General features: G+C 41.4%; 1 long non-coding RNA gene across 2 annotated transcripts; it reads right to left on the reverse strand.

Annotated features, from left to right (window-relative positions):
- Positions 16095-23971, reverse strand: LOC110392728. 2 transcript variants are annotated; one of them, XR_002434592.1, is made up of 3 exons: positions 22364-23971; positions 18137-18262; positions 16095-16448 (listed from the first exon to the last, which is right to left on the reverse strand). It is a non-coding gene; the product is annotated as an uncharacterized LOC110392728 (long non-coding RNA). The 2 variants fall into 2 exon arrangements; XR_002434591.1 differs by lacking the exon at positions 22364-23971 and adding an exon at positions 19720-19970.

Consider the following 26499-nt stretch of genomic DNA (forward strand, 5'->3'; position numbering starts at 1 on the left):
AAATGCTCATCTGTTTTTCTCATATTCTAATGTTTAGGGAGAGACTTAGACATGAAATTAAGCTTTTAATTTTTATCAGAAAGTCAGAAGTGGGGAAGACTTTTGTGCATTATTATCAGGAAAAATACAAAGTCTAAAATACAACTTCAATGAAGAATCTCCCAAAATTGTTTAGAAGTGGGATGTTACTTCACTGGCAGCATCCCTCGTGTCTCTGTAAAACTATCAGCTAATTCTGCATAGAGTGTTTTGTAAATAAAATATCACAGGAATCCTTTTTATCCTGCAGCAGAACCAAGTGATTAATGCAACTCTGCTGTGTTTTTCACTCTTCACTTTAATGAGTCACGCAGGCTGGATAATGGTGGCCTCACATAATTTTCAGTTAAGGCTTATTTGAATACTTGATAATTTTTCGGGGCCACTCTAATCAGAATGTTTCGTGTTAAAGGGGGTGTGCAAGATTACAGCTTTTGACACTCTTCCGTATTAAAAATAAATTTAGCCATTATGATAAGATGAAGTCATCTCCTGTTTTCCTGAGAAACAGAGTAAAGCTCTATTTAAAAGAAAAAAATAAAGAATAACTGGTCTCAAACTTGCTTCATAAGGAGCTTTGGGTCTGGGTAACCAATGGAAGGAATTCCTCATTCAAATGCTAATCTCAGCCCGTGAGCTGCATGCTCAGGCAAGATGGGACACACACTGGCAGCAGGCAACTGTTACTGTACACTGAAAGCAAAGGTAGCTCCTGCAGTCTTTCCACACCATTAATGGATGCTAATACTTACAACAGCATGCATCACTCTACCCCTGCACTCCGTCTTTGGCCATATATCTGCAAGTGCAAACTCGTCTCAGAAATAAGTGATCAGACTCACACAAGTCCTTTACTGGATTCAGTACTAAGAGTGAGAGAAGCGATAAAAAATATTTGACACTTTACAGTCCTATAAAATGAAATCAGAGGAAAAAAACCTAGTCAGCGACACCAGTTCTTGTGCACTTCTGCAAATCCTATCAATTACTAAGCTGTAGTGGTAAACTATTGCATAGAAGGGAGCAGAAAGCACCTTAGCTCTCATCTCAACCCTTACATCATACTTCTGTTGTTGAAATTCAGACTTTGGGAGCATCAAACATCAATCATTATTTTCTTTAGTAATTTGGGTACTTAACATCCAACACCCTTCAAGCATAGATCTAACCACTTAAGAGAAGAATACACCTTCCTCTCTGTAAGCTCTCCTCCCAAACTCTATCATTTGTGAAAACAGGAGCAAGCAAAATCTTTCCGTAATTTTGGTTTCCATGGCTGCCAGGGTTGGTGCTCATCTGATCAAATGCAGATGTTTACATCTGCACAGTCCTGGGTGCTTCTAGTGCACTATCTCTTCTACCCTGTACAATATGAATCACATACAGTGTCTATTACTTCAGAGAGCCCTTGGTGAGATGTACTTTGCTGGACTGCAGATATTTAATATTTGAATCTTATTCAGATTGTCCAATCCAAAAATTAGTCTGCTTAACTGGCCGGAGAGTCAGTCCAGCATACCCATAAACAGGGAAGCTTAACAACTTATCCATAGATACTTCAAACAGAGCATAGGCAGTGATATAAAATAGATTGAGTTTTTAAGCAAATATTTCAGATGATCAGATGCTAGAGGTCTTACGTGTTAAGGAAAGAGGCACATAGTTTCAGTACATAGGTGAGGAGATTTTAGCAAACATTTGGTCTCTCTACAAAGGTAGTCAGCTCAGAGATACACACAACAGTGAACTGGTTGATCTTGATAAAGAGATTTTAAGAAACAATCAACCAAAAGTGTAACAGCACACCTAGGAAAAACTGCAAAAACTCCATAGCAGAAGGCTGAGGGGGCTTCTCAATAGAAAGTACCTACCCTGAGTATTTACAGCTTCCTTTTCTCCTGAAGTCTGACTTTCAAATAAAACATGAAGCTGCTAAAATTCACTTGCAGACAGGGATGGATGGTCTTTATGAATACTATCAAAGATCCATGGACACCTCTAGGGGAACTGTTAAATCAGGGTTTAAACTGGTGATTGAGCACCTGGAGTAGTGGTGTGGCTGGCCCAGGTTGCACAGGTTTGCATGCTGGGCTCATATAAGGGCCAGCCACTGAATGGAGAGTGTTTTTTAGACCTAGGCTGCTACTTGAGAAGGAGTTCTGTATTGCTAGAGAGCTTCTTTACCAGTTGGGTGAGTTCAACTCTTCTTTCTATATATGTCTTTTAGCCTATGTGCAAATAGTTTGCATGGTATCACTAAGAATCTATCAGAAGTAATTTTGTTTCTTCATGAGCAAAGCAACACCAAAAGAAAAAACGACGATATGCTTACATGCTGTAAGAAAGCATAACTAAGAGACTTATCCCAAGTTAACAGCCAAGGTTAGCTCTGATAGCATTGGCTGACCTTGTCTTAGTCTGGGGCCAAGCCTGAGGTAATGAGCCTTGTGGAGAGTAGATGTCTTTCATTCATGGGCATGAGCTGGCATCTTCATGTAGCACTGTGTTGCATGATTCAGATGCAACAGCTCTCTTTGAGGTATAGGTTTCTCAGCTTGATCCTCTGTCATGAGGTAGGGGCATGCTGCTGCATGCTTCTGTCTCCATTTCCAGAAGCAGATATGTATATTGAGCCCTCTCAGACTGCTGTGCCATCACTAGGATCCAGATGCACCAACATGTTCTTGCTCTATCTTGCCCTTGGCACTGTAAACCCTCAGATGATTAAATAACATGATGCAATTGGGGTCAGAATCTCCAGAAAGGACTTTTCTCATTGCAAAATGACAGCAAGGACAAGACACACTAGTTCTCCCCGTACACAGACATAAATTAGCTAAGGTGTCTCTGAAGCTGCTGCACACAGCTTTGTACTCTTCTAATAACTTTTTATGGCTTTTATAATTTGAAGACAGAAATCCCATTTCATAAAATAAATCTCACAAAGCATAGTCTTTAGAAGTACTGTACACCGCTGAAATCCCTTTCTCCACTTTTGCACCATGGTTTTGCCGTTTTTGTCTAAGTATAGCTGCTCCTGCCTACTGAGAATAGTGGAGCTGTGGTTGCATCTGACTTATAAGGAAGTCAAGCTTGCAATTTTTTCCCTTTAGATCTAAGAGAAAAAAGCTGATATCAATTCTCAGAACTCTCATTCAGTGAACTCATTGTAGTTCAGACTATGCTTATACCTGGGTCTACTATTCCAGAATAGTGTTGCTCTGGTCTTCCCCTCCTCAAGTTCTTGCATGTACCTGCATCTGAAGGAGGGAACAGATCAAGTTCAGTTTCTTTCCATTAGTCTATTCAGAAGTAAACATTTTATTTCCTCCAGCTCTCTGTGAAGTCTCTATAAGTTCTCCTTTTTTCCAGCCAGCAACATGGGAGGAGCAGCTTGAGGTGATTCTGATGTCCACAAGTGAACCACGGCAGGAGGTCAGAGGTAACACAAAGAGTTCCCTGCTGAGCAAGGGACCCTGTAGCCAAGCAGAGTGAACTCATGTCTGGCTTCCCACTTCCTAGAGAACAGAGCACATAAAGGTTGATCTGATCAAGGTGAGAAACAGTGCAGACTCTGAGGACAGAAGAAGCTGGAAATTAATGGCTGCTTTCCCACATCCAGTGGCCACTTGCAACAGAAGAGAGACAAGTTCTGTTGGGGATGAACTTGAGTCTGGACATGTCTATCTTCAGATCAGGGCCAAAGCTAACAACAGTTTGACAAGACTTAGTAACCAATTAGTCACTCTTCTATAGGAAGAAGAAGGAGCTGAGGGAGCTGGTGGACATTATTGCTGAGCTGCTTTCCACCATCTATCAGAGGTTCTGCTCAACAGAAGAGGTCCCAGATGACTGGACACTTGCTAATGTGATGCCCATCTATAAGAAGAATCATAAGGAGTATCTGGGGAACTACAAGCCTGAAAGGCAGATGTTGCCTGACCAACCTGATCTCCTTCTATGACCAGGTGACCCACCTGATGGGTGAGGGAAAGGCTGTTGATGTGGTCTACCTAGACTTCAGCAAAGCCTTTGACACTGTCTCCCACAGTATTCTCCTGGAGAAGCTGGAAGCCAGTGACTTGGACAGGTACACTCTTTGCTGGCTAAAGAACTGGTTGGATGGCTGGGCCCAGACTGTGGTGGTGAATGGAATTAAATCCAGCTGGCAACCGGACATGAGTAGTGCTCCCCAGGGGTTGGTACTGGAGCCTGTCCTGTTCAATATCTGTATTGATGACCTGGATGAGGACACTGAGTGCTACCTCAGTAAGTCTGCAGATAACACCACATTGGGAGGAAGTACTGATCCGCCTGAGAGTTGGAAGGCCCTAAGGAGGCCTTGAACATACTGGATTGCTGGGCTGAGGCCAGTGGGATGAAGTTCAGCTAAACCAAATGTTGAGTCCTGCACTTTGATCACAACAACCCCATGCATTGCTACAGCCTTGGGGCAGAGTGACTGGTGAGCTGTGTGGAGGACAAGGATCCGAGGGTGTTGGCTGATCTCAGCTGAGCATGAGCCAGCAGTATGCCCAGATGGCCAAGAAGGCCAATAGCATCCTGGCTTATATCAGAAATAGTGTTTGCAGCAGGGGCAGGGAGGAGATTGTCCTGCTGTATTTGGCACTGGTGAGGCTGCACCCTGAATGCTGTGTTCAGTTTTGAGCCACTCACTACAGGAAAGATATTGAGGCACTGGAGTTTGTTCAGAGAAGGACAACAAAGTTGGTGAGGGGTCTGGAGCACAAGTCTTATGGGGAGTGCTGAGAGAGCTGGGATTGTTTAGTCTGGAGAAGAGGAGGCTCAGGGGAGACTTTATCGCTCTCTATTCCTGCCAGAAAGGAGGCTGTAGTGAGGTGGAGGTTGGCCTCTTCTCCCAGGTCTCAGCAGTAGGATGAGAGGGAATGGCCTCCAGTGGTGTAAGAGGACATTCAGGTTGGATATCTGGAAAAATTCCTTCTCTGAAATAGTGATGAGGTGCTGGAAGGGGCTTCCCAGTAAGGTGGTGGAGTCACTGTCCCCAGAGGTGTACAAAGAAAGGGTAGATATTGTATTTAGGGACATGGTTTAGTGGGCAATATTGGTGGTACATAAATGATTGGAACAGATGATCTTAGAGGTCTTTTCCAGCCTTAATGTTTCTGTGGTTGTTTTTTTTTTTTTCAGTTGAAGTATCTACCTGCCTTGCATGTTACACACTCGTACAGACAGTGAGAGAACTGTGCTTTAGGGAATGGCAATGAGTACATTCAGCACCTGGCTGATAACTCTGATTCTGGCTTTCACAGGGCCATTGATTCTTAGGTTTCAGCTGCAGCTCAAATATTGCTGTGTTGTTATCTCTGGATGGGCTGAGATTACAGCCCATCCATAAGGGATTTATATTTTTCCATTTAGTATAATTACAGCACAGAAATAAACAAAAGGAGAATACAGAAAACTACCTCTTTGCTTTGATCAAAGTAATTTTTATTTACCGCTACAGGAATTAGAATCTTGAGAACATAAAAAGTAGATTTCTGTCATGGAAAAGTTCATACTTCTTTTTTTCTTTTCAAGCTAAATTGAGCTCTAAAGCCAGCAGTTATCATGAAAGATTCCCTCCTTCAAGAACTTTCTTTGTATGACTCAACATTTTCATCTCAGTAAGCACCATTTTGAACTTATTTTTTTGTAGAAAGAGTGCATTTTGAAGTGATAATTTTTTCCCCACTCAGAAAACTTTTTTCTCCAGAGATGACTCCAAACGGCAATCCAGTGAAATCTGTATCAATTTAAAAAATAATAATAATAATACTTTTCACTAGCTCACTCTTCTTTCTGGACACAGCTGTTCAACAAATGTTGTATGAACAGCTCTCATGGCATCTATATGGGTAGATATGAGGAAATACATCGTTATGTTATGATCAGGACAGTTCAGTTGTCAGAAAACTTCAGCTACAATAAAGAAAACTTTAGCTACAATAAGTATGTTGTCTTCATCAGGAGATAGAATTTGAAGTGTACTACTTTGCTGTTTTATGTGGTCACTAAAACAAAATAAAAACACACCGGAAATTTCTGTCATAACTGTAGGGTTTTATACCCTCCATCTCAAACAAGGGCCAGATGCATACTCTGAGGCTGAATCATAGTGAGGGACTTTTTGATTATTTAATTACAATTTTTAATTAGTGTGAGGAAGTTTAATTGATCCTGAATAGTGGTAAGCAGTCAACAAATTACAAATGCCATGCCTACAGAAAAGCTAACGCTGTAAGGAAGGCACCCTTACAAACTCATTTGTAATCTGTTACATTTCAAAGAAATAGTTTTTCCAAACGTCTTTGTGCATGTGGGATTACTATCACATTTGAAGTTTAAATCATCTTTAAGATCTGGCTGGGGGCATATTAGATAAGAAGGTGGCTGTGCAATTAAATAATTTGGAAAGTTCACATGGATGTTTGATCCAACTGGTTATCCTGATAAAAAGGTGCCAGCACTATACTGACTCATTTTTACCCATAAATTTTGTTGCTGACAGATTTGATAGGTGCGTGATTCAGTGCTTAGCACTGGTAACACGTTTCATTTGGTTTCTGAATAGTTGTCCAAGATGAAGGCTCTGGCGTAGACTCTCGTGATGTAAATTGACTTCCAGATGACTTGGCCATACTCACTGATCTGTCTTGATGCGTTTTCCAACTCAGCCCACTGAAACAGGGATTGGTAACATCTGCTTGAGGTAGTGCCAGACCCATCAAGTCCTACATGCGGACACAAGTCCCATTTCTATACTCCTCTTCATACCCATCAGCCAGGCCTCATTGCAACAGTGCCTGGGCAGAGGGCTGCACTGCAACTGGAGAAGGGCATCACTCAAAGATAGATGCTACAGCAACAGCCACTCCCACAGTACACAGTTTCCCTGTGCTATTTTCATCACATTGTCTGGCACTCTTATCACATAGCTTCATTACTTGATTAAATGCCTGCCCCCATCCTGAAGCCCAGTGCATGTTTCCTGCACATCAGGGTTTTGCTAACTCCAGGGGTCTGTTGTGCTGTACTGCCAAATCTGCTTCTTGTAGAATATGTGGGTTTGGACTGTCAGTCACTTGCTGACAAATAAACCAATTTGTGGAGCCAAGTGGTTTTGTAAAATGCTTTCTGAATCATATCAACCAGATGCCTTTACAACACTGCATTTACAACCAAGGCTTGACAAAAATAAGATTTTCAAACTGAAGTGTATCTTTAAACTTTTTGAAAAGTCGGCTAGTTGTCTGAAGCGATGGCAGGCAACTGGGGTGTTGTTTAGGCCTCTGTATGTACCTAAATCTTTCCTGCAGTGAAAAACTCAAGCATTAGTATTTCATTTTTTAAGAAAAAATAAAGTCTCATCTCTATTTGCAATAGGAAAGAGCCAAACTTTGTTCAGATGCCTTTCACGAAGCATTTGGGAGACAAGCCCCTTCAGTTTGATCGGCAAGCATTTAGAGGGATTCACTGTGATTCACTCCAAGAGAAGTGAGATACCTGTGTTCTTCTGAGAGTCCTATTATTTGTCTCTGATTGTTTGCCTCTTTGGAAGCCTGATATTTTTTAGAAGTCCACCCTTGTTTGCCACACAGTAAGAGAGAGGCATTATCTCACTTTTCTAGACCTGGAAATGGAGATGCACAAGGAAGCACACATGAACAGGCTCGCTGTGATAGAGCAAAGATCATGTAACCCAGAAGATTCTCTTGGATGGTGTCAGCAATGGAGACTTAGGAAGAGGCTGTAAGAAATATATCTAGAGTTTAATTCCCCTGTTTTGCCTTCACAAGTCCTAGCAACTGTTAGCATAGGGGCTTTTTGAGGCAGAGATGCATCCAGAGGGAAATGTTCAACAGCCATCGAAGGAGAATTGAGCTAATGGTTGAGAAAGGATCAGATCCAAACTGTGTGCCTTCTGCCTTCTAGGCTGGTTCCTAGTAAACGGTGTCTAGGGTGTGGAATCAAGTCTACCTTAGCTCTGAAGTATCCTGAAGATGAAAGTGTGGAACATACATTCTCTGACAGCTCAAAGACACAACTCAACCTGGTTTCAAGGACACAACATTTTCATGTAGACTCTCAGAAAATTCAACTTTTCTGTCTGGTACTCAGATCTACTGAAGTGAACACAAGTGTTACAAAACCCCACAGAGATATTTGTACAGTTAAGTTTGAGGTCTGTGAGACAAAGCAATGTGAATCACTCACCTCTGTCATTACATTCAACACACTCCGCGAGAGGAACTGCTGAGTCCTTCCAAGAGCACTTCAAGGTTTTCTTTGCTGCAGTACCTGTTGCAGAGGACTGCATTTCCATTGTAATGTACTGCTTTAAAATGAATCCCAACAAGGTACTGAAAACATCTAAACTATTTTGATGCTACAATTTTAATAAATATTTTCCTTGTTGTGTACAATTTTCCCTAGTACCCTATCCAACCAAAGAGAGGAAGGAGCTGCCGCAAGCAAGGTCAACTAACAACTGAAAGAATCAGCAAATTCAGCTGCCAGACATCACTCATTCATTAGGTTGTCTTTCATTTTCCTAAAACACTCACTAGTGATTAACAGTAATTTGTTTGCCCCTGAAAGTATAAAGCATACTTCAAGAAATCAGCTGTATTGCACCTGGTAGGGCATTTGTGGTGGAGGAAGGGGTAGGTTCTGCAGCTCATTCCAAGAAAACCAATGCCTTTGCTTTAAGAAAAAAATCAGAAAAGTACAGAATGAGAAACAGAGGACAGAAGGAATGACACTGCAGCAGCAGAAGCAGCTCAGCCCCTTGGAAGCTGGACAGGATTAGACAAGAACTTCTGGTTTAGCAAATAAATTCTATGAAGCGCTAAGTATATCAATTTGTGCTGAAGTTAATGGGCACCCAAAATCCTAAATGAGGACAGATATTTCTGAACTAAAATTTTTACTCAGCTCTTCATTTATGCTGAAGCAAAAAAAAAAAAAAAAAAAAAAAAGTTCAAAATCAGTGAAGAGCTGATCCAACAGATTATGCAAGTAAGATTCTTGCCAAAAGGAGTGCTGGAAGAAATGAATAACTTAAGGAAAAGTGGGAATACAGTGGTAACATCTAAAATGATTTAACAAGGTGTCTGAGCCCATAAAAATATGACTGTTTTCACTGGACTAGAGAACTGAAAGATGCATTTACTTTTCAAAATAAAAAGTAAAGTTTAAATGTCACCTTGGCAATTAGTAAGCAGTTGCATTTATTTCAAAGGGGAAAAAAAAGCATTATGGCATAATGCATAGTCACATCAGGATGACATGACAAGCTAGCCCAAAACATCTTGGAGAATGCTGCTGTCCAGTGGGGACATTACTGATGCAAACATAACCTGCTGCTTAGCAAGAGTAGTTCATGGAGGCACAGTTTTGCTGTGATGACCACATCCTTTCTAGAAGCAGAGTTAGATTGTAAAGAACTGGTGTGAATATTTCAGTACTGCCCTGCGCTAGAAAATCCCAAAGGAAGCTACATTTGCTCAGTCATTTTACCTAAACCACTTCCCGATCTAAAGAATTTTATTAGCAGTTTTCTAGACGTTGTATTTGGTTTTTCCTCTTTACAACTACATTTCTTTGTATACTGTATTTAGTGTTGAAGGAGGATAAGCTCATAAAATGCAGCTGATGCCTGTCCAAGCTAAAACCTTTGAAAGTTTCACAAGCAAGCAAACAGGAAGAGTACTAAACGAATGTTTTTTTGCACATGTGAGGATCTGCATGCCTCATAAACCACATTTTTGCGGTCCTTGTAGGGGTATTGACCAAGAAGACAACTCCATTTTGGCTGTGCAGATTTTCACCTTGCTGAACATCCTTTCATCTTCTTCTTTAACATAGTTTCCTAAGGGCTGCTAGCGTAGACATAAAAATAGAGACTCACTAATTGAACCAGTTGCTTCATTAAAACATAAACATCTTGGACAACACAACAGAAGAGGACTGATTTGGCAGTTCACCTTGCAGGTCTCCTTGGCAGTGAAGCTACCTGACTCAGGTCTCCATCCCCTGGGGAGCCTGCCCAGGGTGTGACATGCCAGTCACACTGTGCTGAGATCTGCTGGAAGATGTTTGGGAGAAAAAGGTCAGTGTGACAAAAAAAAAAAAGACAGCAGAAACAAAGCTGCTTTATTTACACAAGGGACAATACAGGGAGTAGAAACAGGTGGATGAGCAAAGAGAGAACAACAAAAAGGTAATTGTGGCATTCACATGCATACTTTTTGTAAAACGTTCTTTGTAATATTTCTGTGAAAGGCAAAATCATTTTTAATACACTCCATTACTGGTTATTTTGGTGTTTATTTTTTCAAGATTTGCATTTTGTGTACTTTCTCTGGTTAGGTCTTAGAATCATAACATAACAGAATGGCTGGGGTTGGAAGGGAGCTCAAAGTCCACCCAGCCCCAACCCCTGCTGTGGGCAGGGCTGCCCCCCACCAGCTCAGGCTTTCCTGGGCCCCATCCAACCTGGCCTTGAGCACCTCCAGGGATGGGGCACCACAGCTTCTCTGGGCAGCTGTGCCAGCGCCTCACCACCCTCTGAGTGAAAAAGTTCTTCCTTATATCTAACCTAAATCAAATCCTTTTTAACTTATAATTGTTACCCCTTGTCTTAACACTGTACACCCTGGTAAAGAGTCTCTCCCTATCTTTCTCATCAGCTGGCTTTATGTCTTGCTTGTCAGTGGGGAGTTATTTTCCTACTGAGATCCAACAAGTAAAAAGGCTCTTTTCTACCATCTATCTCCTCTCTTTCTTCAGTATGCCTCAGCATGAAAAACTAAGAGCTGATATACTTTGGTTAAAGGCTGGAGGATGAGCACACATTTACAGTAAGACTCAAGGCTAGATGCCCTCACTGGACCAACACATTTCCCCTCCTGTCAGTCCAGAGGTCCTGTGAAAGCTACCACCAGACGTAGGAAACCTGAGTGATACCCTGTCTGTGCAGTAGTCCTACCTCTTTCTCCTGGCAGTTAAATGGCTAGCAGCCAGCAATCAATGTTTGCTAACGTCCAACTTCAAGCTATCTGAAAAACAGAGAAAATGGATTTAGACAGACTTGACGCCTACAGTAAGAAAAATATCCCCACAACTATATGTACAGGGCTAACCTTACTCACTCTGACCAAAAAGATGCCTTGCTCACTGTCTCCAATGCCCAAAAATATATTTCCTTCTGAAAGTGATGCAGAAATACCACTTGGGCATATCTCCAGCTTTTTGCCTTTCTCACTTTTCACATTAGCCTCTTGTGTATCTGGCAATATCAGTTTCACCTCTGGAGGTGGCAGTTGGGAAAACTGCTGGAAAAAAATAAGAGTGCTGGAGAAATGATGGGAGGAGGCAACACCTTTGAAATCCACAGATAGGACAGATAGGTAGGCAGGTCATCCTCTGGGGAGTCAGAACAGTGGGTTTTGATGAACTGTGGAAAACAGCTACATACTTCCCAGCTGAGGACACACTGTGTTATAGGGTTTAATCAATATCAACATGCCAAATATGATTCTCCTCCAAGTCATGTTCCTTTTTGTGCACTTTCCTTCTGTTTGCAGCAGCATGCAAACTGCTACAGGCTACTTGAGTGTTTTCTTCTTGTATCTTCCTATTTCCACCAGATCATTTCAGCAGAGGCATTTCCACTCTCAGCAAAAGCAAGCTGTTCCTGTTTGTATCAGGCACACCAGATGGAGAAAACAAATCATTAATTTATGACTTAGAAGATACGTTTTTATGACAGGACTTTGTAGCACCCCGCACTTCTTTTTCAATTTAATTTTTCATGACATTTACAAGCAGCTCCAAACATAAAATTAGAAACAGGAGATTCCATGCAGTAGTGGCAGTGGCGGCGTGCTGCTCGCCGGCTGCAGTCACAGCACCCGCCCTGCCAGCACAGCCCCAGGTAAGGCTGCCTCTGCTCCAGGCCAAAAATTGCTATCTCTTCAGATCTGCTGGAATAACCATACGCATAATTTCTCCCTCTGCCAATCAGTCAGCGAGATCTCCTCTATATACTCTGACAGCCATTCTTGTGTAATCGGGCCATGCAGTGAGCTGGGCTGGCTGCAGTGGTGGCTGTAAGGGGGCAGGACGCTGCTGGGGAAGAGCATTTGGGTGAGTTGTGAAGGGCATTTGGGGCACTGGGGACAGCAACACCTTTGCTCAGCTGGACAGCAGTAGAACCACGTGCAGGAATCAGCCACTGTCAGATCACTTCTCATCCATGGTTCAGGACGACCCTTGACCATGATGCTGATGTTTTCAGCTCAACATTGACTGCCCCTAGGCTTTGGAAACACGCGAGAAAGCAAACAGGGCTTTCATCCTCCTACATCCTGACTACACTCGGTGCATCACATGGATCCAGCCCAGCAGCCAGCCCATGAGCACTGCACCATCTTGCTACCAGGGGCATCTGGGCTGTGGGATCACCTGCTGCACACCACAGCTGCAGGATCACTCCCTTGCCAGCAACCTGGATCTGCCCTCCATACACCTGTGAGATTTTCTGATGGCTGCAGGAGGAGAGACCTGATCAGAAATATTGCTCCTAAAGGGACAGAGAGCCTCTCCGTGTCTGCTGTTGAATAATAACAAAAATGTGTGTTCTCTCTTTCTGCTCCCACGGCGCCACTAATGACTTTCCAGAGCAAATGACCTGTGCAGCTCCAAGTGCTTTGGATAGCCCTTCTAGGTTCTTTATGGACCTTTTGTGAATTGTTGTTATTAATCATCCAATTAGTTGACAGTGCTGACACAGAGATGAGGTTTAGAAAGTAAGCAAGCTTTGGAAATTGTGTCTGATTATTGGTTTTGTTTGTGAAACTGCTCAGATTGTGGGAACAGTGACAGGTTCTGAGAGGGCAATTTAATTTTTTTAAGACAGATGAAGTGGCTGCTGCTTTTAGTTAATTGCCAACTCTTTTTTTCAGTAACAAACAGAAAACAAATTCTATTCTGTTCCCCATAATGAGCCAATTCCAATTAGGGTAATTACCATGGGATAATTGTAGACTACCTATGGGGTAATTAGGGCTCCACTGTGTGTTTATCACACTCTAGGGATGTAAATATTTCATGATAACCACAGCTTCATACACTGTTACCACTTAATTTAATACATTACATCACTGTTTCTGGAAGGGAGGGAGAGAAAAGAGGCAAAGCCTTGAAACATGATCTCAAAAGCTGCAACCATCTCTTTCCCTAGTAGCAAAATACCCTGCTTGTTAATGGCATTATGCTGACAAATTCTCTTTTTTAGGTCATCTTCTATTCATTCAGCTGGAAATAAAAGTGTGCACCATCATCAAGGCTGGCTCTGAGCTTGTGAGCCTAATGGAGAGCAGAAAAGCAAAGGAAGCAGGAGTTGGTACTGACCCAATGCCTTGCAGTGCTGCCCGATCTGTTTGAGGCTGTGTGCTGAGGGGACACTGGTCAAATGGGGCTGCCTCAGCTAAAATCACTTTGTGAAATACAAGAAATGCTATCGGTATGCAACAGTGATAGAATGGTAAGTATTTGCAAGTTTTACTTGATATGAGATGGAGACTAGGAAGCAACAATGCTGTAAACCACGGGTGTCCAACCTTTTGGCTTGCCTGGGCCACACTAAGTGAAGAGGAATTGTCTTGGATTGCATATAAAATACATAGGTTGCTTCAAAAGTAATGCCTCCTATTTATTTCCACAGAAATTACAACAGATACAAGGCATACAATAACACTGTTTGACAGACCAAATTCTCAGCTACAAAACACTCTTTTTCAACACAGTCACCATTATAACCTATGCATTTTCACCAGTGATGAGCAAGAATGTGCACACTGCACTCATAACAATCTGCATCAGCAGAGGTGACCCCCTGTCACTGTTGCCACTGCTGAAACGCACCACCCACCTCCTCGCTGTGCTCACATCCACATGATGGTTAGTCTCCATCAACGTTCTTCAAGTGTCAGTGAATGTCAATGGGCATATTTTTGTATGCATGGACAAATTCAGTGACACACCTGTGTTTCATCTGGACTTCCATGTCAGACACCATTGTTTCAGAATGCCCCTCTGCTGCCTTCTGTTACATGACAACAATGTGTATTGGAATATTGGTGGGAAGGTTCAACTTCTCCTGCTATACCACCAACAATTGCCTCTGATATCATGAGCTGACATCACAAAATAGGAGGCATTACTTTCGGAGCAGCCTTCATATGTAATAATATAGTTAATGTATATAAGCAGCAAATCTTATTTAATTTTTTAGTATTTTTATTAAAACCTGAAAAGTGAGAGCAACAAAACCATAAAACTAGTAGTATGTTTGACTTTTTTGTGTGAAAATAATGCATCTGCCTGGTTCAATGGCAATGGCTGCTATTCTCAGTGAGCTCTCAAGGTGTTTGTTAGAGATTTTTGATGAAATGTTACTCTTCCTGTACTTCATCCTTTAAAACAGTTGTTCACAAATGTACATTGTGCCGAAAAGCAATGAAACGAATAAGGTGCAACTGTGAAGCCAGGGGTATTTCTCTCTGCTAAAACAAGGCTCATGTAGGTCTGATGAAGAGACATGATCAGATTTTTGAGTTGAATATATGATTGCAACTCTATACGCTCCATTTGAAATTTTGTAAGTAATGCATTTATGTAGACTGAAAATGGAGTAGCAAACATACGAAAAAATTGACTATTTTTTTTTGTCAGTCTTGAGACCTATTCTTAAATTCCTTTATCAAAAGGAATATGCATAGCTGCATATTTTTCACTATTCACAGGACTGTATTTAACTAATGTACCAAACACAAAATTTATTTGCCATCGCATGTGTAAGCTCTGCACTGTGCCCTGTCTCCATGTTTCAGCCCTGACTGTGCTGATTACACACCAGTGTGTGGTTGCTGCTGAGTGATGGGTGCGTGCCCAGGACCAGGAACAGGCTGCTCGGTGGGGCAGGGCCACCACCATGATGGTGCAGGGCAGAAGGTGGCAGCAGGATAGGCTGGGTCAGGTCACGTGTGTCCTGTGGGCCACAGGTTGGACATCTCTGGAAACATTCGATATAAGTCCCAATTTTATCAATACTTTATGATAGAAGAATTTATTCATCTGTAAAGAAAATAATTAGTCAATATCTTATCGCGTAAACATTTTTACAAACCAAGCTCTAGCCACACCAACAGAATTAATAACTCTCATTGCCAGTTTCCTTCAAGACAACCTCCCACTCAAGAGACAGTCATGACAGCTTGATGATTTTGTTCTCCACTTAAATTCTTCTGTTTTCTAAATAGTACTACAACTACTTTGGAAATGTTCTGCTCAAATACATCTGGTATTCTTTGTAAGGGAAAATGAGGTTCCTTGTATGTCGTGCCAATACTGAAGGGCATTTCTGCTGCTGATCTGCACTGACCCCCAGCCAGAACAATAAGTCAGAAACATATTATTATTAAATCCGTGAGTATAATTCATCAGTTAGATGCAATGATGAGAATTATAGAAGAGAAAGACAACATTTTGTCCTCATTAGGCATTTAGCCCCTCCACCCCCAAACGGGCAAGCAAAATGTTCTTCATATTCTTCATTTTTTGTGGAACTAGTCAAAGGGTGGCAGTGCTGTAAGAAGCTTGCATCTCCTCTGGAGATGGCTACAGCATGCTTCTTGACCCATAAGAATGGAAGTGATTACGGGTGATCCTCAGACATGAATGGTTAGTGGTGAAGAAATCTTCAGAAACACGGAATCCTTACAAGTGATATCATACTTTCATCCTGAGCCTGCAGGCAGCCTGAAACAGTACTATTTACCACTTTGTGGTGTCCAATTTATCTCAGAGAAAACAAATGATCACAATTGATATGAAAGCTTCTCATTACTTTTTTTTTTTTTTTACTTTAATGAACTTCGAGCTGATTTATTGGTGTTTGTTTTTCTTTTTTCATTTTCAAAAAGCCTTTATCAAACATCTTAGATTCTCTCCAGTCAGCTGTCAAAAGCTACAGCTTTTGGCAACTTCAACAACTGACTTAGGACTACATTCAAGTGAATTTAAGAGACACCAAAAATTAGTCATTGGATAGCATTAAAAAAAAATTAAATCATGGACTGTATTGTTTATTTAAACTACTGTATGTATGCACTATTCAAAACACAACAGAGAATCCATTGCGCAAATTGTATTATTTCTCTGTTTTACATTTATTTATTTTTTAAATCCCATTTTCAAAAATGCAGCTGTTACTGCCAAGTTTCTATTGTGCTAATTCAGGCATCTTGCAGGTAATTACAATCTTGTTTGCTTCCAAGACTTGACTGAAGGCCAGCTAAGATGTTGGCATCCTGACCTACCTGCATACAGGGAGGAAGCAAGGGCAAAGACGTCATGGTCAATTAAGAAGCTTTTCCAAAGGTTTACAAGAAATAAATTAATCAGTGTTAAACCCTTCCTTTGTGGAAAGAGCACACTGCAGAAGAGGGATGCTGCAGGAAGGCAGAGGCCAGGCAGCAGGGATCAAGGCATCTCAGAAACCAGACACTACATGAAGCAGAGCCACAGAGAGCTCTCCTTGCCATTGTCCCTCTGCTTTCTCCTGAGCATTCCAAAGGCCTGCTGTGTTATCAGGGGCTTACTGGGCTTCCACAAAGTCTAGCAACACAGGAAGCAGTCTGACTGCTTCTTTTTGTCGTCCTGTGCATTCAGGCTTTGTACAGAATGTAGATCTAAACTTCAGCTACCAAAGGCATTTTATTAGATCAGAGTTTCTTGGCTGCAAACTATAGCAACTGAGTGAATTGTGTTTTATTTTCAATGCCAATGAAAATCAACATCTGCATTAAACACAGCTCCATCTTGAACAAGATTAACTGAAGTTACCTGACAGTCATGCTTTCCATTTTCACTCTTCATAAAAACTTCAACATCTGTTGTTGGCCAAAAGTAAAGCCTTATTTAAATAGTAAAAAGTATGAAGTAATAAGAGATTTATTTTGAAGCTAAAACAAATAATTCTTCCAAGAAAGCTGGAAGGCCATAGAATAAAGTTGAATCCATCCAATCTAATCCCATTTCCTTTTCCTGAACTCCTCCTAGTCTTTAATAGCTTAAATCACCTCTGAAGGGGAAAAAGAATCAATCCACAAGCATCTTTAGAGCAAAGCAGAATTATTTTTAGATTGCACTTTGTGGCCACAGCTATAATGTATTGTTCTTCTCTGAAAAAGCACTCCATAAACATGGTATCATACAGGTCTGCTGCGGCGAATTTATCAACAGTTCATTTCTGGGAAAGAGCAGCAATAATCACAATGAATTAAATTTTTGAAGGGTATGACTCCTTTGAAAATGATTTTATGGCTATACCAATGATAAAGGCCAGTAAAGAGCTGAGAAGTTGGTTATACTCTCAGGAGGATAACTGTTGTATACAGCCAGCCCTCTTAAAAAATCAAAAGGAGATGGATAATGGAATAACTGCCATACAGATACACTTTCAAAGCACTATTAAAAGTACTGCAAAAAATCTCTGGCAGGAAATGCTTATACATAGTAAAGAATTCTACACAGGAGGTTTGGAAAATAGTTGTCTATCATTACTGAGAAGCTCTCAGATCACATTCCTGGTCAAATTCCTCTACAAAATGGGTCACAGGTGAGCAGGTTGCATTTATTTGGGATGTATAAAAGAGCAAGGAAGATGGAGAGTTCAAAAATATGAGTCTGATCCTGGCATATATTTCCTCTCTGTACTCAGAGCAGTACTTGAATATAAATGCAGGGGGCAATATGGCTTTAAGGTAGCTTTTACTTCTATTTAAAGATCACTTTGAAAAGAATAGTAAATGACAGACATGGAGAAAACAGAAACTCAACAAAACATAAGTCCTGTATTATGTGCCCTCCTGGTTTGCGTAAAGCCCAGTGAGCCGCTGTCCCATGTACTGACAACTCATTCTTTCCCAAAAATTGCCCTGGCTAGGCTGTGGTTCCTTTGCATGCACCCAGGAACAGCTCATTTTTCACAAGTTTCTCTTCTTACCAGATCCTCTTTATCACAGCTCTCAGACTTCTTTGACAGACATGCTCTGGAGGCACTAAACCTTTCCCTATTTCCTCTCTTAAAGGAAGCCACTCTGTAAAATATGCCGTTCTCCATCAGAAAAAGCTGTGGGAGTACAGTATTCATTAGGAATTGAGCATAGCAGGGCAAAGCAATTATAGATAAAGTTGAAAATATGGCCTGTAGTGGACTTATACGCATGCTGTTAAAATGAGAGATAGCTGATTAGTTACATAATCTCTAAACTTCCTACAGTCTGCATGGCTTAACTTGCCAAATACTCATAGCTTTTGGGCTATTGTTTTCAAAACAAAGAATGTGGATGTGTTCTATCCTCCTTCATGCAGAGTGAAAGATTTCCTTTGCTCTCCCCTTCAAGACATAACGCACTCTGGCTAAATGCTCAGTAGGAGTGAATACCATTAGTCTTCCTAAGATCTTTCTACCTATGTGTCTTTCTAAACTTTACAAATGCTTTATTGCATTTCAGAGCAGATGCCAGCATGGACCTCCACAAGCATCACTTCATTATCTCTCAATTACATAAGCTATATTTGTGAAATTGCTTGGTTAACTTTATTATAGCCATGATTATTTAAAGGGTTCTTAATTACAACCCCTGCTGTCTTAGAAATCCTTCCTTTTAATAGGAAGCCAGTTTATAAAATTAATTTCACAACAGGCTACAACAGCGGTTACATTTCTCAAAAGACCAACAAGAATGGGATGTTTTTGTCTCTACAGTAAAACAAATTCAATAGAGAAATGCATATCAGCATTTCAATCTCTAACTAGGGAAAGCATTGTAAGCCTTTTATTTCAGGAGAGACTTAAATTAGCTTTAAAAATATCAGTTTGATTCCTTGGTATTTTAATGATTGTTCCACACAGTCCAAAGACAGAAGAACAATCAGGAATGAGAACAGAGCAGGTCAGTTAGAAGGAAATTCTTCTAAGTCAGACTCAAGACGATATTATTCCCATGACCAGTACAGTGCTGCAGTAAAACCGCAGTAAGCCTCAGACCTCAGAAAAAGGGAAAACAAAACAGATAAAATGCCACTTCATTCGCGGAGGTGATTGTCAGTGCAGTGCTAAATAATCAACCTTAAAATGTAAAGGTGAAGTGACTTCACATATGTTGCACCTCTAGCAAAGAATAAATTTTGATTATTTGCCACTGATACACTTCTCCTGAGCTAAAAGTCCCTCTTTGCTAGTTACATTAGAACACTTCACTGTGAAGTAAAACCTGGCAAAAAAAAAAGACCTAAATAACAACCAGTCAAGTCATAAAGAGAGAACATGATGTATGATGTATGCAAAGAAAAAGGTAAGAGGAATGATTTGTACTTTAGCTTAGACAAAGATGCATTGAAAAGCATTATTATAATTTAACTTAACTATAGATCGTATGGTTTTTTTATGAAGCCACTAAACTCTGACCTCAAAAGTGGTGAACATTTTGTAGCTACAGATGCCAGACTGTGTCATGACAAATGTGTGGACTATTTTCACCCTTGTTACACAGTGTGACACAGTCAGGAACTGAAGCATCTTACCCTGAGATGGTATAAGTTGTTTTGGGCTCACAGTGCACCAGGATGACAGAGTCATGAGAGCTGTGAATCCATCTGATGAAGCCATAGTGCTCAGTATTTAGCCAAATGCATTGTACCTTCAGAGGATAATTTTTCTAGGAGAGTCTTGGACTTGGAATAGGACAACTGGATCTTTTAACCAAGGATTCACTCATATCTCATGCTAGCTTCATAGTCTTGTGTCATTTTCCTTCCTTTGAAAATTTTGTCCTGAAGTTTCATCTGTCAAGATCAGGTTTCCATTAGCCAGCAACCCATACCTCAATCAATCACCTGAAAATTTGTATCACTTGCTAATAATAATGCAGTTCTGGACACCATTATCTACATGCGTAGTGATCTGGGAAATCCATATATGTGTGGTGTTCATGGGAAAACTCTCTTATGATACCATAATGAAAATTTTAGGTATTTTCTAAAAAGTTGAGTCGCTTTAGAAGGTAAAGAAATCTAAGAATATGCCAACAAAGATACATTGTACAAACACATTTTAGTGCATTTCATCTTCAGTGTCATATATGTATCTCCTGTCATTACCATAAAAAATTCCAACACTATAAGTTTGCTACAGATTCCCTGTTGGAGTGATGTGTTTATTGCTAACACACACAGCTAATAGCCAGCCAACAGCAGACAAATTTGGGTTGCACCAAATTAGGGGACAGAAAGCAAATCATGGTGTTGCCATATATACATATATATATATATGTATATATGTATGTATCAGTTTTGCCAAGCGTATATTCAAGCTGCTGAGGCTGAACCAGTTGAATCAAATTGATCCTCCACCACTCTCTCAGAAGTCCTGTAAGACAACAGCTGACCTCTGCTCCCACATAGAATTTGTCAGGAAAAAACCCTGGTCTCACTAGTGGATACCATGAGATTCACAGGAAGGAATGAGCTGAACTACCTGAGCTCTTGTGTAATGCCTTGAATTGTCAATAATAAACTGGACCATCTAGCTGAAGATGATACTGTTAAGGCTTTGATTATGTCCTATTTCACCTTTTCTCCCAAAATAAAGTGCTGAACGCATATTTCAAACCTTACTAAACAAGATATATTGTGGTGACCCTGAAACAATGTCTGAAGTATACTTTCATTAACATGCAGGGAAAAATTATGACCCAAGGATCAGTCATTGCTAATTCACTCAGTTCTGCTATATAACCCTGAAGTACCTAAGTATTTTAATTTTTTTTTTTATAATACACTGTGGTATATGACATCCCTTACATTCTAAAGAAGTCTGACATCATGTGATAAATACTACCGGGAAAAAAAAAAAAGAATGGATCAATCAGGAACCCATAGCTTCTTATAACATGTGCATTTTCAGCTCCTTATAGAAACATGAAAGCCATAAAAATGACAAGGCCCATTTTATAGGTATTTATGAGAAGATGGTCCATCAAAAGAAAAAACTGTTCTCTCCTATCTAGAAAAATAGGGCTTACATTTAGTATAAAGTACAGTTTACACTTTTTAGTGTTCATACAAATACTATGCATTATCAACAGTAGGGACTTTTTAAATATCCGTAATGGCTTTATAAACAAAATGTATACTTATATATCTCATATATTTGAGTACGTATATATATGTACAACTGAGTTAAACATTTTTACAAATTTTGTTCAATTTCTTCCTGAGACCCAACCACTTATAGTGTCTGAGACACAATTCAGCCATGTCAGACTATTTCTGTGATTTCTGTAAGATTTATTTCTTAATGGATAAATAAAAAATCATCTAATCTGACTGAGCCATTATTTAAACACTACTTCACTATAAACAGTTGATTTTTTCTCTTTTCTTTAATGTTCTGAATTAGTTTGATGGGTGACGAATTGGGGGGCCAGGGGAAATATTAGGGAATAGAATTTTTGTGTTGACCCCAACCAAGCTGCACTGCTTCAGGGCTACACGCTCACACCAAGTTGACAAGTCCTGAAAACCAGCAAGCAGAAGGTAAATTATTTTGTTTGTTTCCTACAGTTCGAGTGACCTTCATGAAAAATAGAGGACACAAGCAATGAAAATTAATCAGCTGTTAAAATTCAGACAGAACAGTGCTGAGTAGGCAAGTCTGCTTCAGTAAACCACCATATTGGTTACCAACTTGATCTACAGTAAGAAGCATCACTTCTTGGATGGAAAGATAGCCCTTCTGCCATCTTGCTTGCATTTTAAAACCCAGGCCAAGCATTCAACTGAGCAGCTTTTGTTTGGCCAAGATGACTCCCAGTTAAATTAATAATCTGATCAGTAGAACCTTCTCAATTAGACTGTTGAATATGTTCTTACTATACATGTGTTAGGGACAACCAAGAGGAGCACTGGCTGAAAAAGTCTCCAGTTTGATATTAAAAAAAAGTAAAACTATAGCAGCATCTTTAATTGTCTCTCGTCTGATGAAGATGTACCTGAGCATGTCCCAAGGGCTTAAATTTGTGGAGCTGGCTTACTCGGCTTTCCTGACAGCTGAATATTTTTTCACTGTCACTGCAACAGCTGATACTTTCAAAACCAGTAGGTCGCATTAAAAAAAGCAGATGGATATTTTATGCCTCCAGTTTACTTTCAGTACTACACAACTTACCATGCTTTTTTCCAAACTGGAAATGATCGTGGACTGTGGCCCGGGGAAGGGAGCAGCTGAGAGGATCTCAAAGCTCCATGGATTTGGCAGGAAAGAACAACAGAAAGTTTGAAAAACAGCAGATAATAATGACCATGAAACATCAGTTGCACAATTGCCATCTCTCAGAGGAACCTTGATAAGGAAAACTGCTTAAAAAGCACTTTGAAATCTTCTGATGGTAGCACAAAGTGTTAGCACTAGTATAACAAGTTGGATAGCTGAGTCACTGGAAGTCCAGTCGACTCATTTGTTTGTGCCTGATGGCAGCCCTGGGACTGGGGGTTCTCAGGAGACCCCTCGCCTTGGCAGGAAGACAAGAAGGAAGCAGTGTGTGGGTCCTGCTGTCCTCCCACACTGCTCCTGTTCCTCACTCCCTGATGGAATAAGGCCTGGGGCTCATGGACAGCTTCCACGGTGCTCGGGGCTTCTGCTGCAGTGATCCCGTGCCCCTGAGGGCTGAGTCAGGACACCTGGGGGAGATGACACCCACAGCAAGCACTGTGGGCCTCAAAGGGAAGGCCTGCAGGCACCTGGGCCTGGCTGAGGCCTACAGACTCACATGATCTCATTCTGTACACAGACATCAGGCTCAGTGTACCCTGCAGCAAATGGAAATCAGAAACAAGCCCAAATTATCCTCCCTATGGCTCTTCCAACCCTTGTGCTCTCATTTCTTCTGTGTAACAAGCACCGGTGCACATTTACTGCCGCTCCTGTGCCAATTCATGCATGATTCTCTTTCAAAGGCAGCATTGCTCTCACTGGGAAAGCACAACAGGTTGTGTGAAGAAGGCCTGGTACAAAGGGTGGCCTGCAGGAATTAAGCAACTAGGAGAGATTTTGTGAGACCTTGTGCTGGAGGGTAATCCAGGTCCAGCATCTGTACGCAGGCAGGCAGACAAATGAGGCCTTCTTTGGCATTTACCAGTGTAACCCTTGGCAGCTGTTAAACAGAGCTGGCCAACATGCTGTGTGAATGCATTAATAAAATATGCCCTGGTATTACTAGGAACTATGTCAGCAAGTTATTGTTCTTTAAATGCCACAATAACGTTCATGCTTGAGGAACGTGACAGAAGGCAGAGGTTTCACCCCGATTTCAGAGCTTATCCTTTCTCTGACTTCCCCGATAAAAGTGGACAGACAACAGGCATGAATTGCGCCTGATATGTCCAAGTGCTTTGGACATGAGTGCAATTACGTTCTTTGACAGGAGGAGGAATGCGACTTATGTAAGAACAAGAAGACAACATACCCTCCTGCAGACTAATAAGGACATTGTGTTCTGAGACAAAGGCTGCAGGAAAAGGAGGCAGCAGGCATAGCTGGGATCTTCAGACAGTGTCCTTGACCATGCCTTTGCATACCTCTCCAAGCTGACCACAGCTGAAGAAATCTGCAGCTGCAAGGACAAGCACAGCACAGCCATGTCAGAGGAGCAGAGCGCAGCCCCCGAGGGCCCACAGATGGGCAGGACAGAAGATCCTGCATGCCAGGTCACTTTGTGGACCAGCTGGCTGTGTGACCACGCTTCAGTTTCAGCTCACCTTCAATAGTGCATAGGGTCTGCTCACAGATAAGTTCTGTTCCTATTATCATAAGCAAAGGGAGATTGAAATGAAACATTTCCTGCAGAGCTGGGGGAAGAAGGGAGGATAGCACAGTCCCATGGGTGCAAATAGGCTTTTCTGTAGGATTCTCACATCTTGTTGTAGATTCCCAAAAGTGACCATCATCTGCATTTTTTTCGCATGATGGCATTAATTCCAACAACCGAATAAGCAGAGAACATCTTACTTAGCATTTTTCAAAGTCAGAGTGTTATGCCAAGAATATGTGCATGAATAATTATTTAAGAAAAAACACAGGAAGCTTTGCCAAATTCTGCACATCAGGAAGCACTTTAATCCACGTGACCACCAAGTATTGCATTCAGCAGTGCTTTCATGATAACAGGCTTTCCTGTGCTTGAACAGCTAAAATACTTTGTTGCATCTACAAAGGGACTGGTGACAGTTGTTCTGTACCATATTTCCTACACTTTGTCTGACAGAGCATTCTTTCAAAGGTGCTTGAGTTGCTGATCCAGACATTAGTAGATATATACAAGATGATAGTAATTCAATACTGCAGGTTGCGTTGTGCCTCCTGTGATTACCAACATCATTTGAAATGGAGTGGATTTGAGGATGGGGAGTGTAACTCACACTGCATTATGGTCCTTCAGACACAAAGCTGATGTAAACCCCCAAGTTTCCTTTAAGTGCTAGATGACCATAGCTGCCACCCAGTGGCAGTGCCTGTCTTTTTCCTCACTTGACCCACAAACTGTTGAAAGAAAATAGAATTCCCAAGAAATTAAAATATTAAAGCTAAAAAAAAAGGTGGACAGGTGAGAAAGAGATTTAAAAAAATTAGTTTTCAGACAGCTCCCAAAAGTAAATGCTTTACCCACATCTAGGATCTTGTGTGGGATAAGTTGTTTTGAGCAAAGGTTGCATGGTAACTTATTTATATGTCATGTCTGTATCAATGAGAAGGGATAACCAAAAGTCCTTCTGATCTAAGAAGCAGTTTGGGACACCAGCATACGAAGAAGGTTGTTCCTGGAGCAGTTTGCTCTGAGGGAGGACTCATATTAAGGACTGCTCAGCAGAATCCTCTCTACAGGTTTTCACCCTCAGGCTTCTCAGGCAGAGAAGTGGAGAGAAATGCAAAAGCCATGAAAGCATCCCTGTTTCTACCACACCAAGGAACGAGCTCAGCAGGGTGGATTCACACACATGGAGAACATATGGAGGGATCATACGTCATTACTGGAAACCCAGTGACTTTAAAGTATGCTTCTGGCAAATGCTGTTACAGCTATTGCCACCATGGTGACACCTGAAGAGGGGTTCTGGGAGGCCTTCCTCAGAGAAGAGGAGCCTCAGGACAGCCTCTGATGGGTTTGATGAGACATGAGAAAAGAACCTGCAGTTACCCTTTCGTAACTCTTCTGTAACTTCCTTACTGGGGAAATGTAGGGAAAACAGCTCTAAGATTTTCATTGCAGACTATCTGATCTCACTTGTACAGGAAGAGTAACTGCATGCAAGAGTGATATTCTTACTCTTTCAGCCTTTGCAGCCATAATGAAACCACAAAAAATATCTGTCCTGCTGAGTACCAGCTTCTTACATGAGGTGATTTAGTGTTACTGCATAAGGCACCTGGAAATAGCAATTGGAACCCAAATGCTGCTACATAACTTATATGCACTCTTTCAACTAATTAACCAAATTACCCAATCCTGCTTTGGGGAGGAGAAAGGAGGGGAGGTTTTCCACAGCCTTGCAGTGAACGTGGTGGTCCCCAGCACCATCCCCCACTGCAATTTGTTGGCTTCCCAGTCAGAAACAGCAGGGGGATGAGGAAGGACCACCAGCAGTGAACAGCAGGAAGTCCAATCACTTGCCAAATTTCCCAAGTTCAAACCAGGCCTGCATGCGTGGGGGCATAGGGCTGGAGCTAGAAAGACATGCAGAAGGAGAAAGGAGGCAGCAGGAATTAGGGCAATGAGGGAAAATATACCCATCCCCATGGGGTTCTAGCAGCAAGAGCAGCCCCTGCCCTCCCTGCACCCAGGAGGCTCCAATGGAGCCTGTCAAGAACACCAACTCTCTGCAAGACCAGCCTGTGTGTGGTCTTCTGGCTGCTGAGGCGCTCAGCATTTTATTGCTCTTTCGCCTTAGCACAACTGAATCACTGCAGCTTTTCTGGTGTCCTGGCCAAGCATGCCTCAACTTGCATAAAAGGAAATTAAGGGTTTCAAGCTGAGGCCATTTCTGTACTAGGGGAAGCTTAAGCATTATGGTACATTCAGCTTGTCAGTGTGAAAGTCCCTCACTTCAACCCATGGTCAACAAATATTTATTACTGCTATGACTTCTTCCTCCATGGAAAGGCTGAATCCTCTCTCACCAAAACTCTGCCACTGCCAATGAGGGGTTATGACTCCCTGAGGGCTTTATCACTCACTCTTGTGAAGCATCACCTTTTCCTAGTAGGAAACAGCCTCAACTAGTCCAAAGCATTCATGAACACTAATCATC

This window comes from Numida meleagris, chromosome 1 (assembly GCF_002078875.1).
Source record: "Numida meleagris isolate 19003 breed g44 Domestic line chromosome 1, NumMel1.0, whole genome shotgun sequence".
Classification (NCBI taxonomy): Eukaryota; Metazoa; Chordata; class Aves; order Galliformes; family Numididae; genus Numida; species Numida meleagris.